The following is a 19348-nucleotide window of genomic DNA, read 5'->3' as shown; positions in this document are numbered from 1 at the left end:
TTCGGCACAGCTTATACACAGCGAATCCACTACATTTCAGTGGCAGCAGTAGCAATCACATATGACCTTTTGTCAAGTTATTTACATAATCCCCATGGTTCCATGCTGCAGCCTCCTGGAGGTACTACCAGCTGTGTGGAGCATTTATTTAACCTCAGTACAAGTTGAAATGGAGACTCAGTGACACAGTGACTTTAATATTTAAGTGGGTGCCATATTTAGAGGACAATTAGAAGAAGCTGAAAGAGGTCAGTAAGACAAAGTAGCTTTGTAAAGGCAAGCATCTCTAAGGGGCAAATGTGTAGGTGTAGGCTTTGGTCTTTATGACTTAAACACCTGTCCATTTGGTAAAACTGGAGACTGAAAAGAGCTGTAAAGCGCCGCTTCTGTGAGCGCAAGTGTTTTCATAAGGTGTTTTCAGTAGACAGGGAAGGGAAGGGAGGCCACCCTGTGGGTTTTACCATCAGCTTTAGTTAGTTCAAGGAGCTGCTGTTCCTAAAGTTCATTTGTTCCTTTTGACAAGATGCAACCAACTGCAACTGTCTGAGTTCATTAATTTGCTATGATTTATATTATTTACCCATTTTTCCATTCTGTAACATGAACTTTTGAATATTTTTTTCTTCACCTTTAAATCTAAGCACATGCAATGTATATAAATAAGCTTATTTTAATTTTGTGTGTATGTGCCAGTGACATAGTGATTGTTAGCTGTGATTTATCAGGGATTTGACAACAAGTGCTGTGAAAGACTAATTGAGGTGAGCCAGATGAAAGCGCCGGACAATACAGGCCGACCCCCTCCCTCTGTGCCAAGTCAGGCCATAAACAGCTTCCCTTTCCCCTCTCACACCCTATGGAAATTCCTTCTGACCTCTCAGCTCACACACACATGGTCTTAACACACACATATAGTGACAGTTGCTTAATTACACAGGCATACACATGCATACACACATTACTTATACGGTGCTCACGCAAACCCCCACACAATCCCTACATCCCTACAACCACCCCCAGTTCAAATGGTCAGAGCTCACATCCCCTCACTCCTCCACTAATGAGTCAATCAGCTGGTTCCATTCATTTCATTGCTGTCAGGCCCCATCGATCAGCCCCTTTCTCCCTGTCCCAACTAAGCAGCAGGGGGGCTCATAGATGGAGAGGAGAAGAAGGGGCTTGAAACATCCAGACAGTTCAAAGACTCCTCATTTCTTATCCGCTTTGGCTCCCTAGAAATATGGCGTTTTGATGCTGTGTAGCAGCGTGTATGCATGTGTGTGAAATGAAAGAGAGAAAAGGGATTAAAAAAAGATCAAGAAGCCAAGACGTCTTCTTTTGGAGTTTATTCATGGTATCTGACCTTCCTTTTACCTTTGTGAGGCTAGTGTGTTAGCAGTGTGGATTCCAACATCATGGGAAGACCAGAGATGCAGTAGCAGGTGGTGGATTTTCGCCAGGTGCAAGCTCATTCACTTCCAGGGATGCCCCGTCTTTGCCATGATGCGTAAAACTGCCCCCGCTCTGCTGTTTGAGCTTCTACCTTGGCTAGCTGAGTGATGTGTATGATGGGTCCAACTCTCGCCATGCTCCATTCCGACACCTACCGAGTCAAAGTCAGAGAGGTTATCAGTTATTAAAGCGCCTCAAAGTTGGATGTGTGTGCATGCATGAGGCCGTGCAGAGTGAGAAAGAGGGGGAGGTAAAAATAGTGGGTTCTCATTTTCAGAAAGCCACTTAGTTCTGCGTATTTTCCAGTCAGTTCATTTGAAAAGGTGTTGAGAGAAGCAACTATGCAGAATGGAAGTTGCTGAGCTGTTGCAAGGAGCCAAGGTCAATTGAGTTGATCTTAGGGGAGCAAGGGTTAGAGGAGGACAGGTAATAGGCAAAAGAGGAGGAAGAAGTGTGAACGGGTTTAGGAAGAGAACAGCAGTGGCTGCAGGAATTGTGAGGTCCATCTGAGCTGAGAAAGTAATCTTCTGACTTGGACATTTGCCATCAGTCTGTCACCCAGATCTGTACTTCTGCAGCATGTGGTTTCCTCCCAGTTTAAAGATTGTGCATGGGAAGAGACACTGCCTTTTGCAAGTATCTATAATGTTTATTTGCTCAAACGTACACACATCATTCTTAGAATACCAGGACAAATTTGAATGAATCTGATAAGTAGGCCAGTGCTGATCAATAGTAACACAATGCCACATTTTCAAGAATAGATGAAGAAGTGGTACATTGAAATGATAATTACAAAGTTGCACGAAAGTGAAGGGAATGAGCAAACAAATACAAATTTCTTAATGTTAAACTGAGCATCATGGTTATATTGGATTTCTTGGAATAAACTCCATATAATTCCATCTATATAATACAGAATGGAAGCAGACTTGAAATGTGATTTGAAATTTTGGGCTGTATACATTTTTAAAATTACTTGACTCGACTTGTTGCTCCACAGGAGGCTTAGCTTGGTATCTTCTCCAAAATCCTGATGATATGTTTTAAGGATACACTTTTACACGGTGGGAAAGTTTACGTTTGGTTCAGGTAGACATGCAGTTAAAAAGCAAGAATATGTTTTATTGTCCTTCAATCAGAGGAAGTCTGGTGTTGTATAACTGCAGAGGTGATTTAGATCAATTTAGTCAGACACTGCAAACATCAAGGTCTTCTCATGTATTGTGCCAGCCAGACAGCTTGGCACTTTGGCTTGCCATAGAAGACGGACCGAAAGGTTGTGCTTTAAGCAGGACAAAGACTTCTTTTATTTCTTGTTTACCTTCCCTTTTTTCACCACCTTGTCGCTGTCCTTGGCCTTGTCTCTTTCCCAGCTTCGGTCTGAGTCTATGATCTCTCCGCCCCCCTCTCTTTAACTGTCATTCTCACCTTTTGTTGTTTCATCCCATCCGTTTTGTCCATCGTTCTGCGTTCTGCCTCTCTTCAGTTCCCTCTTCTGTGACCCCTCCTTATCAGCGCTACAGTAGGTCTTAATTGCAGTATTATTTTCCTTTCCCTGCTATCTCACGCCCTTCTGATATCAAAACCCCAACAGCAACAGTAAAAAGCAGGGAGACAGATGCTATTTACTGCTGAGACCCTTTGTTGTTGTCTACTACTTGATAAGGTCTTGACAGTCGAGATCACTTCCCCCATTGTATATTGAGAGCATCTACGGTTAAAAAAAACAAAAAAAAAAACAGGCCAAGCATGTCTTCGCCCCTTAATTCCACTGTCTGAAACTGTTTCCTGTATCTCACCAACACCAAATGGTGCTCTGTATACAAAAACGGGGAACAAAAAAAATCAGGTGCCAAAGCTGACACTTACATCTAACAGGTCAGATTTGCACTTTTTTTTCAATGTGTCACTGACTCCCCAAACTTTGTCTACACAACACATACTTCTCTGCCAGTTTGGACAATAAAAAAGGGGAGGAAAAAAGAATAATAATGGTGCAAAGGAAATAGCTTCAGAAAAAACAGGCTAGAGTGTACCAGGAGGCTGCAACCTAATATGCTGCTATAGGTGGCAAAGGGAGTCTAAGTGTGAGATGCATAAAGTGTCAGGGTTTTAAATACCTTAGCTGAACAGCTCAGAGTGTGAAAACAACGGTCAGAGACATGAAAGTGTGAGCAAGAACACACAGAGGGGTCAGATAACCCCTGGCCAGATGGTATGGCAACGTGAACAGGGCGGAAAGATTGCAGGGGGTTGCAATGTTTATGCCGCTAATGTCAGGAAAGGGAGACTAAAGCAATACCTCCTGTGCCACTTTTGGCCTCTGTAAATCTCCAGGGATGCAGGAACTAAAAGGATGGTGATGATTAGAGATTCAATTTGGCTTGCCATCAATCAATGCCATCTAGACAGACAGGATTGCTGCTGATAGCCCATCCTTGGAACCAGCTTGGGTTTGGGCCTCTCGGGATTTACACCCTTTTTTCACGCTTTGTTAATTAAGCGACCAAGCTGCCCTTGCACTTACTTATTTATGAATCTTGGCTTCCACCGATACCGGAGCCCACTTGGTCTTCCCTAATTAGTCCATCACTAATGGCCTTACTTCTAGACAATCTATACAAATTTAGCCTAGACCACCAATCCCTATTCTGTTTATGCACACACAGAACTGTAACACCAATATGACCTTGACGTTACACAACCCACATTGTCTGGTGTTGTGTTTCTGTGGCACTGGGTAAAGTGCCCCACATGGGATAATGAGGCAACACTTAAAAAAATCAATTTCCATCTCCGTCTGTCTAAGTAATTCCTCACCTGTTCATTAACCCAAGCATAGAGCAGCCTGGATGTGTTGAGTCTTTACACTTATTAGATATAGAAGAGAACCTGAAGGAACAGAACAGTAGGACGTATCTTGGTAAAATATTAACACTCTCTCAGAGCTGTGCAGATTTAACTCAGCCTTTTTTTTCCACTTCAACATGGTTTTGTTGCAAGCTTGGAAAAGTAACATATGTGCACTGTTGACTTTATAACACCTTTCTGAATGAAAAATGACATCATTCCTATAACTCTGATCATGTAATTACTCCAACTACCAATCAGTCGTGCAAACACCCTGCCCAAAAGGTTTTTTCCCCTTCCTTTCAATGATGAAGTCACTGTTCAGGGTCGGTGAGCCCATCCGCTGTGGCCTTGTGTGGTGTGGTTTGAATCCTATAAACACTGGTCCCAAGTCAGATTTACTGCGCAAAGGCCCTGGGGATTCATTTGTATTCTACCCTCTTTGGCTGGTTCAGGGTCAGGGCCGATGACTAATCAGGTCAGAACTAATCCACACCCTGCGGTTGGAGCATTACCAACCCCACCTTGCTCACTCGGACCACCAAGAGGTCTGGCTTTTCTGTTAAAGATACATAGAACACACACAAACTGTACGGACAAATGGAAACATGCAGATATTTGCTGTACATTTCATTCCTGCAGTTGAAGAGGAAGAAAAAAAAAAAGCACCTCATTGTTGTTTATTCCCTTCAGAATTTTTAGCCACAGGCCACAACAGAACTGAACCCAGCTGAGCACTTGTGCTAATGGTTGAGCTTAGGCATAAACATTGGGATTGTTATTTTTTAACTAGCTATGTTTGCTTCAGGCTATGTTATAAGGATCACAATAAGGCAGGTGGGTAGGTGGGGAAACTTCTAAGTAACTTATAAAAAAAAGTTAAACATTGCTTCTTTGAGAAATCCAATGCTGCGTAACCACATTCTTCATATTTGCGTGCACTTGTACATCTGAGTATCTACATGTAACACTGTGGGAAAACAAAGAGAACCAGACAAGTAAAAGGGAAGCTACTTAAACCTTTTTGCAACCTCGTCTTCTCTCTTTTTTTTTACAGTGTATAATTAATGCAAACCTAATATTAATCCAAACCTAACCGGGCTGTTGAGACGACAGAGGTTAAGTGATATAGATCAGCCATTGACTATTCCTATCGTTTGACCTTTTTAACCAATGACCCCTGTAAAGTGCAGCATAAACAAAAGTCTGACCTTTTGATCTACTTCCAATCAACCTCTCTCGTTCACATACGTCATATTTATATTCAGCGCAGTTGCTTGTTTCTCCCTAGCCACAATAAAACTTGTGTTTGGTTTATTGGTGAAGCATACATACACAGCTACTGGTGAACACCTCTATAATACTTATGTCGTCCTGTTAAATTCCCAGGTGGTGTTTTATATCCCTGCACACACACACACACACACATAAATAGATGCACAATGAGTCAAGATGGAAATCAGTGTTTTAGATACAGGAAAATGTGTGCATGTGTTTCTGTGCGCATACGTGCACTGTGTGTCAGCACATAAATCAATGGATGGCTGGCGGCATTGCGGCTAAAGCTTCAGTGTGTGTGTGTGTGTGTAGGTAGTTGTGGTGTGGGGTAATTGGTGACACCCTGCTCCCCCTAACTACCAGCTTTAGTTACACATCAATGAAGGGTGAATAATACATTAGCTAGGGTAGCCCATATTCCTCCTACAGATCCCAAGAGAATGACAGAGGGATGGAGAAGTAGAGAAATGACAATATGAAAACATATCCACTGTATATATTTTATATAGAGAAGACAGCTTGACAAGAAAGCATATTTAATCCAGAGCTCCACGTTCCTTCCTTAATCTCATTTCATCCTCGTGATTTAACCATGAACGGTTCAACCTACCTCACTTCCTGTTTAGTTTGTGTCCCCCTACACCTTTCTGGCCCTGATGTACAACCAGTTTGTTTCTTAGATTTATGTTGCTGTTAAGGGGCTTTAAGGACAACAGGGTACTTTCAAATGAAAGAGGAGTCTAGGCATAAACTCTAGGACAGGTAGCTGGCTTTGGTTTTAGTGGAGCTACTGAAGTGTGTGAAGGTCCTTGAGCCTAGATCAGTGATGCAAGTGGTTCTGTAATCATGGTGAAATTACTTAGACATCCATCACACTGGGACAAAACAGGATGAGTTTATGTTTGTGTGTATGTTGGAAAAAGATATAAAGCCCATTTAGTTTGTGTCAGTAGTAGAGTGTATGTGTGTGTGTGTGTGTGTGTGTGTGTGTGTGTGTGTGTGTGTGTGTGTGTGTGTGTGTAGAGCCGGTGTCGGTTTTTGTGACTTGTGTCCTTGCCAGTTTATCTGTCTGTGCATGTGTATGTGTACAGTATATAGATGTGTCAGTGTGTGTGTATGTGTGTGTTGCTAACCACTGTATGATTTATTCCTTCTGTCTCTGCTGTTGCTGTCTGGGGCCCTGTGTGTGTTATGCCAATGCACAGAGGTCTTTATGTAATTGGAGTGGGCCTCTGAAAGCCCCCTGCCATATGGACCCTAGCAGCCTTGGATGTCTGTCTGTCCATCCGTCAATTTCTTTTAATTGCCCAGAGCCTGGATTCTGTGCTGTGACTATCTATCGGGTGGTTTCTCCATAGGTTAAATACATTAATATTTAATAAGGCCTGGGAAAACACCAATCTCTGACCATGAGATTGACCAGATAATGCTGAGCTGATGAAAGACAGAGTGTGGATTCTGAAAGATTCTCTGTGAATGTAACTTTTTCCTTTCATCCTTACTTGACTCACATCAGTATTTTCTTCCTCCACTTCTCATATAGTAGAGTAGAAAATAATGATAATAAAAAAAAAATACTTCTATGGCATAATACATGTAAAAAAGCAGAAATAGAGCAACAAAATGCAATTTTGCAGAATAAAATAGCATATTTTATTGTGTTATAAATCCTTGTGTAGTGTGCTTTTAAAGTTATAAAAACCAGATTCATGTAATGTATTATGGAGGATTGAGGTTTTCTATCATCATAGTTTTCATTCAGGTAACCGTCAAAGACCCAAATAGCCACCGCCAAAGAAAAGCATCTACTGATATAAAATGTTTAATAACTTTTGAAGCACTGAACTATCATTAAATTAATATAATTCGGGTAAAATGTACTTTCTCAGCTTTTCATTGTCTTCAGATATGACCCATTTGGACATTCAGAGGCTCTGTATTGAACAAGAAATCACCGTCATCTTCTATAAAGACCGATTCACCAATGACAGTGGTTGAAGATGCTTGTTTAAATATATTTTGCTGAAAAAGCCACTTTTTCTTCAGTTTTCTCTGTTCTGATATAATAACCTTTGAATTGACTTATGAACATTTTCACGGTCAAAAAATTAAGCATAGGAAAGTACTTCTCACTGAACAATGCAGAGGATTAAATTATAAATTGTGCTGAATCACTCAGGACAGATCAGGTGTAGAGATAAATCCATTTGGAAGTCATCACAAAAACAGTTCTATGTCCCAATTTTTTGGCTTTTTTTTTTTTTTAATGGGATTGAATCTTCAACAGATTTTGTCACATGTATTGAGTGTTAGAGCAGATCCCAGCTTTTTGTGATCCATTAGGTTGCTTGCAGCATTGGTATAAGATCTGTATGTAATATGGAGAATGTAGGCTGAATGCTAAAATGTAAATGTGATGTATACGTAGGGTCAAGCAGACATTGGCAATGACACTGCCATGTTTTTTTTATGCTACTTATGAATGGTCCTGGAGCTCTCTGTCTCTGTGCTGGTCTGTTGGCTGGCTCATTACTGTGGCTTTTAGCTGCTAAAGAGGCAAAGTCCATTTGCACAGAGGAGGTCTAACAAGTCAAGTTATTACAGCAGCAAAGTGTGAGATTAATTAACTCAGTGGCGATTAAGAATGCAGGTCCAACAAGATCTCAGTAGAAGGAGGGAGGGGAAGACAGGGAGGGAGAAACAAAGCCAGTGATAGACTGTTATACAGATCAACATGATTAATCTCATCCAGTCATTTGCTGGTATGTGGCATCTTAATCCAAAACAACCATAAATAATAAAGATCTTTCCCCTGCACCTCTTAGTCTAAGTTAATGATGCCAAATAACAAATAAACACATTTATCTGTCACCACCGGCTTTATAAATTAAATAAAAGCCCAGTCCATAAAATAAATATATAAACCCTTTTCCGTAATCAATCCTCAGCTGTTTGTCATCGCAGACCATTAAATGTTGTCCAAAGTGCTCAGACTGGAAAATTCAGACAGAAATTAGGCTGTTCTGTCCAGTTATCCTGTGCAAGAGAGCACTCTTACTGCCAAGCGTTTTCTGGGTGGTAACTACTTCATTCTGAAACTCCAAAGCTGTTACTTATCACTTTAATACATTCACACACCTCGGGAGAAGAAAATGACGGGAATAGGAGTGGTACCCATATGTGCAAAGAATAAATTTTTGTCACAATAATAGAGACAGATGACATATGAATAGGAGAAGGGAGGTAATAATTTGTAATGGAAAAAACGGATGATCTGCTCAGGTGTTTATAAATGGCATCTGCTGTGTGAGTACATTTCGGTCATTGTGTACAAGTACTATGTTGTATTAAGATTTTAATTGTTTTGCATAAATGCCACTCCCCCACTTTCAGTGTGTGTTCTAAAGAAAGAGAAATTTTCTTTCATATGATCTGCGTGTGTGGATTTGCATGGTTGTTAAAGACAGGGCGTGTGCATGCGAGTGTGTTCCTCCCACGGGTCTGCAGATCCGTGACCTGGCAGGTTGCATTCCTGGATTTAACTGCCCTAGCCTCACTTTTGTTCTTTGTGTCTTTGACCTGAATGGCTAATGACTGGACAGGCAGGTAAACTCTTACAAGCCCTCTGCCTTCCTAACAAGCGGATGTGAGACACTCCTGTCTCCCTGCAGGGTTTTCGTGTCACCTGGTCCTCCTTATCCATATTCTTTTGAAACGAAAGGACAAGGGGAGTGGGGGTGCGATGATGAGTATGTGTGGTGGTGGTGGTGGGTGGTGGGGGTAGAACATAATTACTCATCGTCTACAATTCCCCATCTGCCATTTTTTGCTCTTTCTTTTTTTTTTTTTTTTCCATGCCTCCTCCCATATTCTTCCTCACAGGTAAACGAGGGCATACCTGGGAAATTAACATGACTGGCGGTGATAATTGACTTGATAATTACCCTGCAACATCTTCATAAATCATCAGTGGTTGCTAGATGAGCCTAAAGACAGCTTTAAGCGTGTGTAGTTGGAGTCCACACTAATAGGGTAGTCCCCAGCTCCTATTTCTGCACTGTTTTTTGTTTATCCTCTCTGTGCAAGTTTCCGAAGAGAAGCAGAAAAGAAACAAGAAAACCTCAAAGAGTTTTGGTCTCTACAACTGCGGTATTTTTTAAACTGTTTTAAAGTAATTGGAAGCCACTGGCATGTGGAAAATGTGGACCGCACTGGGGCTTTGCCCCTCACTGCAGACACACAGGCAGCTGTTCCGGGTGTAACAGGAAGTATCCATCTTTAATTAGATTCAACACAATCATTACATGCTGTGCTAAAAGTGCATTGTAAGGTGATCTGATATGTTGGTGGATGACTGTATTAGGGGAGACTGTATTAAGAGAAACAATGGTCGAGAGAGGGAGAGGGAGAGAGAGGGAGAAAGAGAGAGAGGCTATTGAAACAGAATGGCAAAGCTGGGTGTTAAGCCCCTTTCTTATGGTGCTCAGCCATTCAAAAAGCCATGGCTTTTATTCAATGCCCAGTTCCAGCTCTTTCTAGGCTACACCCCCAGTGAACAAACAGGATTTGTATGTGTGTTTGTGTGTGTTTGTGTGTGTTGTTGCTTGTGTGTGTCATTTTCTTGTTTGTTATTGCTTATGTTTTTATTGTTTAATTAATGCCCTGTGCATAATGTGTATGCTTTAGCATTATGTAAGTGTACAGTATGGGTTTGTCTTCCCATGTGATTGAGTGTTGTTTGTTGAGTCAGCCATTGCTGACACACAAAATTGTCTGAAACCTGTTATTAGAGCTGTGAGGTAACTGCACACACAAGCTCGCCAGCACAAGCGGCACAATAGCCCACCCCCTATTGAACCAAAGTGAGTGAATGTCTATGTATGTGTGTGTCTGCATGTGTGTATTTGTGCGTGTTTATGCTTCTGCTGCCTGTGAGACACTTAGATAATCACCAGCTTCCACCCATACAAGCCATACTCATTCATTCACAGGGGTGAGTGTGTGCACGCAAACACACAAGCGCAGTTCTCGCTACTGATGAAATGTTTCCTTTCAAATTCACTCATCATAGCTCCCCAAGGACACGTTTCTGCTATCACATTTTCATATAGCTATTTAGTTTGTAAATCTCTGTTGCTGTCTTCCACACTGTCTGTTGCCAAAGCTATCGAGCTGTTATGAATGGACACTCCGGTTGGCAGAGGGGTAGTGGAGCAGAGAAAGGCCAGAGGGAATATGGAAGGAGAGGAGAGGAGAGGAGAGGAGAGGAGAGGAGAGGAGAGGAGAGGAGAGGAGAGGAGAGGAGAGGAGAGGAGGAAAAAAAACAAAAACGGGGGAAGCAGTGATGTACATGACAGCTTTCTGGGGCCTCAGTAAAGCAGTGAAAAAATAAAAAAAACAGTTCCCATCAGACTCTATGTTAAACACACACTTCAGTCTTACACAAACACACAAGCCATCGCAGACACTATCCACACACCTAGTCTCTTTAGGCCGCTGTATGTCAGCATGCCAAAAACACAGTGGCAGTGAAAGAATGCTGTGGGGAATACAAGACAGTGTGTACCGGCTCTCCATCCTTTTCCTTGCCTCCCTTTCTCTCGTCAGCGTTCTCTCCTCCCTCTTGTGCCCTTGTTTGCTACCTTATTGTCCCCCCTTCCTTTTCATTCCTATTTCTTTCTTTTCTTTGCCCCCTCTCCTCCTCCCTTTGTCTCTACTTTGAATATCTCTTCTCTTCTGTTGCACTCCCACCTCTTACTTCCCCCTTTCCCTCCTCCTGATTTTCCTTGATTCCTTTCCCTTCATGCTTGTGCTGAAATCTATGGAGAGTTAGAGGGAACACTGGTACAAATGAGTGTGTACTGGACGACTTTTTTTTTTCCTTTTTTTTCATTACAAACAGCCACACCCAACGCTGGGAATCTCTCTTTCTTCCTGTCTGCATCTAGTCGCCTCACCCTCATTTATCTCTGCTAATAAAACCATATTTTAAATTTATTTCCTTTGAGTTTCTACTGTATTGAGCTGGAGGAGACTTTGGGCACACATTTCTTGATTATTAGCTTTTTTATCTGATGTAGAATTTCCAAAATTTGCATTTTTTTATGCAGAATAGTTAGTTTTACTTGATACCAGACTTAATAATCAGTTTTATTTAGTAACCTAAGAGACTCCACTTAAAATAATGAGGCGCTGTTTTCCTTGACTAGATAAACTGATTGATAAAATCATGTTAATGCAAAATTATTTGCCATATTTGCTGACCTCAAAACATGGCTCATTACAAAAGGCAGATTTACTTTTCTTGCTGAGCTTTGTTTTACTGTGTAGATTTTCAGAAGACTAGTATCTGCTAATCTTTCCTTCTACAACTGAAAGCTGACGAACACGGAAAATGCTGCAACCTCTAAATCAAAGACATAAAGTGTAGTTTTACTTATTATGTTATAATAGAGGTGGTTGAAAGCAAAGTTATGGTGTAATTCATGTTATGAGGTGTGTAGGCTGCTTGTTATGTGTCAGAGAAGTGTTTTTATAGAGGAATAATTGTGTATCTATGTGTGTTTTTGTGCATGTGATGTATATTCTTATCTGTGCAACAGAAAATTAAATCAGAGTTTTCTGAGGTTGCAGTTACATCACTCTCTGTTTTAAATATGAATCACTTTCTAGGTATTTCTGTCTCCCGGGAAACATGAGGTGTAACAGAATGAAATAAACAGCTATAGTAACCCACAAACACATATATATGCACCAACACACCTATAAATTGATGGCAGAATTACACTTTCATTCCCCTTTTTTCATTCTCACGAATGCAGGGAAACACACAATCACAAATCCCCTGAAAACTCAACATTGAGATTGTATTTCCATATGGAGATCCTTGGGGCAACGGTGAACCTACTCCTAGCTCGCTTGTTTGCATTTTTCAGTTGCAGTTGGCTGAGTCATTCACTAGGAAATCAGATGATGGCATCTAGGCGTCTCACGCAGCTGCACATTCTGCACAAGTCACCCCTTTTTTACTCAGCAATGCAATTCATAACATGGGGGTTATGCTTAAAGGCCGTTTACTATCAGTGTTTGATGTTGAATTTTATTAGAGGAAAAAAAAAAACACAACCAAGACTGAATTATGAAATGCAGTAAAACATAAATAAGGAGGTCTGAAGACTTTCCTGGATACTAGTAAGTAAGAAGTGCTTAATTTATGGCAGAGGTTGAGGCAATACTTTCCATGATGGGTGATGTAAACAACCTCTGTCCCTACAGAAATCTGGTTCTGTGCCCATTGCCTGGTGGTGGTTAATGTACAGGCAGGTCTGACACCCTTTTAAAATGAATCGTATCGCAAATGAGCAACATAAGTTATCTTAAAGGCGAAACATGTCCCAAATATGACAAACTTTGCAGAATGAATGCAAAAAAAACTATTATAACTTATATAGGGGCTAATTTGATTCTTTAAACAAAGTCAGAATGGGAAGTAGATGTTTGCAGACAGCCTTCTCATTTACTGTAAATGTGGCAGATGATGTCAGCATCAAATATGAGGCCCCCGACTTTAGTTTCCAATGCGAGGGGAGTTAAAGCGCTGCAGGCCCTAATTTGATTTCAGATGACAAGGCCAAACATCTCTGTGCTGTAAATCAGCAGGGGCCGGAATGACTCCTTCAGAATATGGTATGAAGCTCAGTGAACTTCCCATCAGTAAGTGAGTCAGGACTGTAAAAAAAAAAAGATGGAGAAGAAGAGGTGGTTTGCTGTTCACAAGACAAGAAGTCTCTTATTAAGTGACAATATTCAGCATCAGCCATTTTTGAAGAGCAGGGCCTTTATGTTAACAATAACTATACTCATGTTCAGCAAAAGGGCAGGAAGAGATATAATGAGAAAAGAGTCAGGAATGTTATGAACGGTGAACAAAAGGTTTTGCATTCCTCTCGGAGCACACAATGTTAAGTGCAAATCTCACAGTTTGGTAAGTAAGAGGTTGCAGTTTTTCAGATTTTTCAAATGCTCAGCCAGAGTCACCTTGTCAGTCAGTGTTAAGTTTAAGTGGATGTGAGGACATTGTGCTGCGCTGTCATTACACCAGCATTTTAATGCACATGGAAAAAATAATAAAATGGCCTGAGTAGATAATGAAATATAGGGAAACTTCACTTCAGATTAAATGTAGATACATTGAGAATCACTCTGTCAGATAGCAGTTCGCCAATAAACCAAGTGCTAATGGGTTGACCTCCATTTGGTTGTGCATGTGTGATGTTGTCACTGCTGGTTATCAATGGTCTGTGACTTAATACTCGGTAGCAACTGAACACAAAGCTACTCAATGAACCCAACAAAGAAGTGTGAATACTGTGTCAAAGAGTGAAGGTATGGGTGGTTAACTACAATTCATGAAAAGAAGAGAAAAAACTGGGCATACACACAAAAAATAATAGATGACATAGGCATAAAATAGGCTTCATGTCTTCCAGATTCAGGGCATGGGTCAAAGGCAAAGTGACAAAGCAATAAACAAAAATATACAAACAGGCTGATTTCCAACCACTTACATTACATATACACTGATGACTCACGCCGGCACACGCATGATCAGTCACACACACACAGAGCGCACATATGCTGACGCACATGGATTTAAACACACACTCTGTGAGGCACACCTGGTTTGTAGACAGCTGCCCTTAGGGCTACCTGTACGTAAGATCCCCTGTACTTTGTAATTAAGAGAGTTAGTGAGAGAAGAGGATAGGGAGGGGTAGAAAGAAACAGAGGGAGAGAAGAGAGAGAGAGGGAGATGAGAGAAAGAAAAGAGGGAGGGAGGGGGGAAGACAAAGAGGCCCATTCCATCGGCGGTACAGGAACTAGACTAGACTTTAAGGGCTTTAAAAAAAAAAAAAAAAAAAAAAGGCAATACCTCCCTCAGTTGCCGTAGACACAGTCTCTCCCTCTTTCCCCTTTCTCCACACTCACACATACATATACAGTATATGTAATTTCAAAAAGCAGCTGTACAAGCTCACAATGTCCTCCTTCCTGCAATCAAAGCGTTTTCTTTCTCCACTTCTGCCGCTTTGCACCGCTGTGTTTTGCTCTCTCAAAGCCTTTGACAGAAAAGAACATGGTTGTGTTTGTTTTTGTTTGTTTACCTCTAAGTTCTAGGATCATCGGGTAAGAGCTGCTTGTCAGAAATTGCCTGGGCAGACACAAAAGGCCATGTTGAAAAAAAATTGGAAAATGTGGCAAAAAAAAAGGCAACCAGAAACAAAATGTATGCAACCAGAAGTGTCCCCAAGGTATACTTAAGCGAGTGGATAATAATTGAGGGCAGGGGCCGAGTGGACAAATGTAGAGGGCGAAGACTTGTGTTCATTAAACTGTACCCAAAGGGAGATATGATACAAGAGTTTGGGTGAGTGAAAGAGTCTGAAGAAAAAGTAAAAGACAAGGATGGAGGAAGAAAGAGACAGCAAGGTAGAAAAAAAAAGAGCTTGTTTGCTAGGTTGGGACAGCGTCACCCTGTTAGCACACACACTAGACAAACTTATTGTGTGACATCCATTGTGGTTTGACTGACATTGAGTGGTACCGTGGTGAAGCATGTGTGTGTATGTGTGTGTGTGCTGATGGGGGACCGGGGGGTTGTCAATGGAGGCAAGTCCGTTCAGGAATTCCACAGAGGAATCACCTCCTTGGCCTGTCCATGTCGCAGCAACCAATTACCGTGACCGTGTGAGTGTGTATATGTGTGTGTGTGTGGGTACTAAGGGGAGGACTTGCCATAAAATGGAGGGGACTTCTCCTAATCATCGCACTCTGGCCCCGCACAAAGGCAAAAAGGCTGCTTGGACCATTTGAATGTGAATAGCATCTCTCCTCCTGCTCTCTTTCTGTGTCTCTCTTCCTCTTTCTCTGCCTCAGCTCCACATTAAATGACAAAAGCGAAGCCAACAAAGATAGCACACAAAGCAATCAGGCTAATAGCGCTAATAAGTTGAGCGTGGGGTCCTCGCTCTCCATGTTGACACATTTCAGTGTTTCTGTGGCTAAACAGAGGCTCAAGTGTTTGGCAACCAGGCTGCGCAGTGTTTAATGGAGTGGCTACCCCATGCCAGGTTGCATGTGCTTAGTCTGTTTGACTGTAGGAGAAAACAACAAAAGAAACTCAAGGGAAAGAAGAGAGGAAGATAAACTAGTGGAAAAGACCCCCAAGGCATTGACTCTGGGGATGGAGTTATTAAGGCTTCTGAAAATTGCATTTCACAAATTCATTTGAGCCTAAAAGCGAAAAATTTGTTCTGTCATCGTAATTCATACGGTAGTTAACCCTAACAGGAGGAGAAAACATTTTGTTTTAGGAGGGGCATGTAGCTGACAGGTATCCGTCACAAAAAAGCTTTTGGTTACTATCCTCCGGGAGTTCTTCTGTGAGCTCCTGTCTGTATTTCACGTTTGTCGAGACGTATCTCAGAGTTCCCCGGGGGTGTTCAGTTCCGTATCATTCAGGTTGTCATCTGGAGGGGTCACACTAACAAAGACGAGCATGGTAAAAAGCTCAAAGTAGTCGCGGCGAGATCCAAGTGAAATCCCTCACCTGTCTGCTCCTCACGGCCCTGGGACTTAACCCGGCAATACGACTGCGCATTCCTTCCTCTCAATAGTAGTCTTTCTTCCCCTTTTCTTCTTCAGTTCTCCTCTTTTTTCTGTCTTTTAAGAAGTCTGTTTGAACAAAGAAATATTTTAAGAGGCTTGCAACTCTGGGTGCTGTGTGTGCTTGTGTGTGTGCATGTGTGTGTGCGTGTATGTGTGTGTTGGATGTGGCCGTGGGGACGAATGCTTCAGTGCCCTCCCCTGTTATTAGACCTGCCCTGTCATTACGGGATTAGAATGTAGGGGTTGGCTTTGCATGTGTGCACGTATGTATGTGTGTGTGTGTGTGTGTGTGACTGTAGCATGTATTCGCCTGCATAAGATCTTCCCTTATTTTCTATAATTTTTTTTCTCACACAATCAGAGCATGCAGAGAAAACAAATGTCACTGCCACCCCCACCCCCCCCCCACCCGTGTTTGTTATGCTAATTCCAAGAGTATTTGACCTCTATCATAAATAACACTTTACCGAAGCAATCCTCAGGTTATTCAAACGGGGACTCGCTAATTGAATAGTCTTCGTAAGCGGTAGGAGGTTGAAAAACATTCCCCCGTGCGCTGCAAGTGACATCCATCACGGCGCAGCGTGAAAACACAAGCTCAGATATAGAAATTGGCAACGAAAGAAAGAGGGAAGAGAAAGAAGGAAACGACATTTGAAAAGAGGTCAGACCTGTATCCCTTCCTAGAGAGGGTAACATGGGAACAAGAGCCATCGTTTCACAGGGATGATAAGAAATAGACTGAAAATAAATGAGTGCAAAAAAAAAAAAAAAGTGAAAGCGTGTTAGGAAGATGGATTAAAACGCTCGGTGCATTTGTGGTACCCTGATCCAGTGCTGCCTGCCACATCTGCATGCTTCACTCTCACTGTTTTTTTTTGTACGTGTGTTGTGAGTTTACATGTTCATTTGCTTGATTTACACAGTTTGCTTCAACCCTCCTAAAACCTACAATCTTACTTTTCGTTCATTTAACAAACGCAGGATTTAAAAGCGGGAACTGAAATGTCACACAAGCTGCACAGGAATAACTCACAGTCACACGAGTGCTCCTTTAACTCGTCGTTCTGGTTTTCTTTCTTTCTTTCTTTTAACCAGACCCATCAGGCAAGCCATCAGTACAGTCCTAGAATCTTTCAGAGGTTGTTTGCTTTAAAAATGCCTTTCTTTCTTTTTTTTTTTTTTTTTTTTTGCGTGTGTGTTTCTCTGCCTCTCTGTCTTCCTTTATCATCTATTTGCCACCAGTTTGTTGGTTTGATGGAAATAGGTCTTTGTGCTTAGGCATATAGCGCTTTATCTGCCATGCTTTGTTTCTTTCATTGTGTATTTTCTGTCACTGTGCAGGTGTCGAATTTGCTGTATGCTCATGAATATTGCAGTGTACCTCAATCGCCCGATGTGTTATTCACACACATAGCGTGCACAGACAAACAACCCTAACAAACACATGAACTTACACACACTGACACAGAGGGAGCGGCCGGGTTAGGGTTGGGTCATCCAGTGCTTTGCTCTGGCTCATTGACTCAGGATTGGTGCTTCACTCTGGGCACAATACAGGGCTTTGCAACAAATACACACACACTTTCTCTCCCATAAAGACAAACGTATACACACAAGCACAGGCCTGGTTATGTTAGACAATGCTGATGCATCGAGAAGGGGGTTAGTGCTGCACATGCACTCCTGAAAGCTCCACTGTTGCAACTGAGTCAGACTGCACAGGTGTGCGTGTGTTGGATTCTGTTCTCTACATCTCGTTTTTCCTCTTCTACCCTCTCCATCTCCCTTTCCTCTCTTCTCTTTGATGCTCTTCGTGTCATTGTGTTTCACCGTGTTGCCGTTGTCAGCAAGGTCAGATCTAATGACAAGCCAGTGTACCGTACACACAACCCAGTCATAATAATAAACACCGTGCAGTGGAGGTGTATCATTTCCAACACACCAGCTTACCTATCTGCGTGTCTGACAGTAACAGGTCCCAAATCACACTCTGTCACTGTATGAGTCAGGGGAAGTCCCGCAGCTAATATGCACTGACACAGTTTCTGAGATGAAAACACTAGTAGGCTCTTATTTGTTCAAGTGTCAAATTTGGCTCATTGGAACTGGCTACAAAGACTCTTTTTTTTAGCACAAGGAGACTGCATTCGTGTTTTGTATTAAAGCAGTTCCACCATCAACGCAGGTTACTGGAGACTGACAGGACAACAGTTTTGGAAAAAAAAGGCTTCAAGCTGAATTTGACCCAGTGCTTCTTCAAATACATGGTATTCACTTAAGCTCCAAGGGCCACTCCCACAAAGACAGTTTTCATTGTGTGAACTGGCTCAGTTAAGCTTCCAGACCATTCCGCCTGAGGCAAACAAGCCAAAGTTGTATTGAAGTGTGCTTGTTGCAGGGAGATGTCTTTGTATGTACCGTCTTTGGAGTCTGGGTTTTCTCTGGTGTAATGCACACATACATATGTCAGAGTCACTGTCACTCATTTCACATGGGGGTGGAATTCAATGGGAATTCCCAGTTGTAGGTGCCTTTTTGTCTCTGCAGACCTAGACAGAATTTGCGAGGGATCTTTTGAGAGTTTGAGAGTGTTTGCATTAGTCACCAGTGGTTCTGGTCTAAATGCAACAGTTGTGGCACCAGGTATTTGGGGAAAGAGATTGCGAAAATCTGTGGTCACACTCTTGTTTTGCTACTATTTTTCCAAATCCTATCCACTTTACAAAAAAGAAAGGAGCAGAGACAGGCAAAGGAAAAACCAAGAGAGATGGTGACTGAGCATAAAAGTGGGCTTAGAGCCTCACTCGTGTTAATCTCTACCGACCAAATACAGTAAAATGAAACAGGAGAGGCATGAGAAATGGAATACTTCACACTTTTCGTCCATGTCCACAGACAGTTCGAGCTCGCTTTCTCGCAGTACTGTTTCATCTTTTACTATCTTGTAGAACAGCACAGCGGTTGAGATAATAACGGTGGCTGCATACTGTGCCTTGAGCGCCAGGTAGTAAAAGACTCAACATTTATAGTCTTCTTTCTCACTCTCACAACGCCGGCATCTCTGTCGTGGAAACAAGAGAAAGTGGACAGAGAG

The 19348-nt window shown here is 41.9% G+C and overlaps 1 protein-coding gene and 1 long non-coding RNA gene across 10 annotated transcripts in view; one reads left to right on the top strand and one right to left on the bottom strand.

The window, feature by feature from the left end:
• ephb3b (eph receptor B3b) overlaps positions 1-19348 on the top strand; it is an 87008-nt gene that overhangs the window by 8378 nt on the left and 59282 nt on the right. The window lies entirely within an intron of this gene.
• Positions 1031-16387, bottom strand: LOC115417545 (uncharacterized). The gene is made up of 3 exons (XR_003935175.1): positions 16193-16387; positions 1375-1603; positions 1031-1254 (listed from the first exon to the last, which is right to left on the bottom strand). It is a non-coding gene; the product is annotated as an uncharacterized LOC115417545 (long non-coding RNA).

The sequence above is a fragment of the Sphaeramia orbicularis genome, chromosome 4, assembly GCF_902148855.1.
Source record: "Sphaeramia orbicularis chromosome 4, fSphaOr1.1, whole genome shotgun sequence".
In the NCBI taxonomy this organism is placed as follows: Eukaryota; Metazoa; Chordata; class Actinopteri; order Kurtiformes; family Apogonidae; genus Sphaeramia; species Sphaeramia orbicularis.
The sequence above is the reverse complement of the archived record's forward strand: the minus strand, read 5'-3'. Positions and strand labels throughout refer to the sequence as shown.